A 1,443-nucleotide genomic window follows, 5' to 3' on the forward strand; every position below is an offset into this window, starting at 1 on the left:
GGCTCCAGGCTTTGACTGGTGTTTGCAAACGCGCGCTGGAGTCGAGCAGTCTAAGAGCAGCCTGAGCGCTGCTCTTCCAGCACAGCTGCCTTCAGAATGCTTTTGACAAACTGACTCAGCAAGGGCCAGAACTGCTTTGATGGCCTTTAGGTATCCTGTCACCTAGGCCACCATTTCGTGGTGGGTGTGTTGGAGTTTTAATTCTGTGCTTTCTTAGGAATGCTGCTTCATTCCATGCACTGATAAGTGACATTCCTGAAGATGTTTCTACATCTGTTTTATGCTCATCCTCCACTTTTCACCCCTTTGCTCAGCAGGCCTGAACAATCCTGGGATTTGGTGGCAAGAAAGTATTTGAGGATTTAGGATCACCCAAACTCTGCATGGTGGGAACTGTATACACGTGGCCTGCCGGATGCTCTCAGAGCAGAAACCTTCTGTGAGAAGCTCCCAGTGCTGTTGTATTTTCCAAGGCACCATTATAAACTTTATATTTTTTAGGATCTTTGAGTGAGTCAGAAATCTGGCACTGTGCACAGTACGAGCTTTGCTGGTGTGGTGTGAGCCTCTGCAGCGGGTGGAAGGGCAGACTTTGACATTAGGAGTTCTCCTAATCCAACTAAAGATTAAGTTAAGGAACCGAGGTGGAAGGAAGAATCCCTAAATAGCAGGTGCTGATTAGAGCTCAAAAGCCTGAGGATAACCAAAGACCATGGATATAAAACTCGGGATTAAAACACACTATGATGTCTAATACAAGGACACATTATGGTAAAAAGCAGGAAAGATCTTTATTATACTGTGCCAGATGCCAAATAGAACATTTTGCCCAATATACTTCTGCCCCAATACCCCTCTTAAAATATGAAATATTTCTGGTTGCGAGTACTTCTGGTGCATAAGCACTAAAGTCATAATTAAGGCATTTATATGCTCATTTGCATGGAAAAAGAGACTTTTCTCCTTGATACTGCCAGATTTCCTTTGTAATTCCAGATAGAATATTTAATCCAGCTTCACATTAATTGTACATTCTTTATATTCTGTGTGCAATGTGCAAGAAGGCATCTGCATGTTAGCCTGTGGATATGCAGGCAATGAAAGCTGCAGTTTCAAAGTACTTACAGATTTTCTTTCTATTTTTTCCCCCTAAATGTTCAGGCAGTTAATGCCCCAGAATGGCTACCAGAGATGTAGGTGTCCCATTTCTTCAGCAGTTCACACAGCACAGCACGTTTTTTCAAGTATTCATCGGCTTCTCCAGCTGTCAGTTCTTCTTTAATGCTGCTTTGATAATGACTCAATTCCAAACACAAGATTTTATACTTCTCCAGATGTGGTTGAAGTGGTGACCCACTGCAGCAGGAGCAGCTCCTCAACCAGAGGTGACTTTCTCACAACTTTCATTATCATCCCAGTCTCTCCAAATGAAGTCACTGAAGA

Source organism: Mesitornis unicolor, unplaced genomic scaffold (genome assembly GCF_000695765.1).
Source record: "Mesitornis unicolor isolate BGI_N332 unplaced genomic scaffold, ASM69576v1 scaffold20397, whole genome shotgun sequence".
Lineage (NCBI taxonomy): Eukaryota > Metazoa > Chordata > Aves > Mesitornithiformes > Mesitornithidae > Mesitornis > Mesitornis unicolor.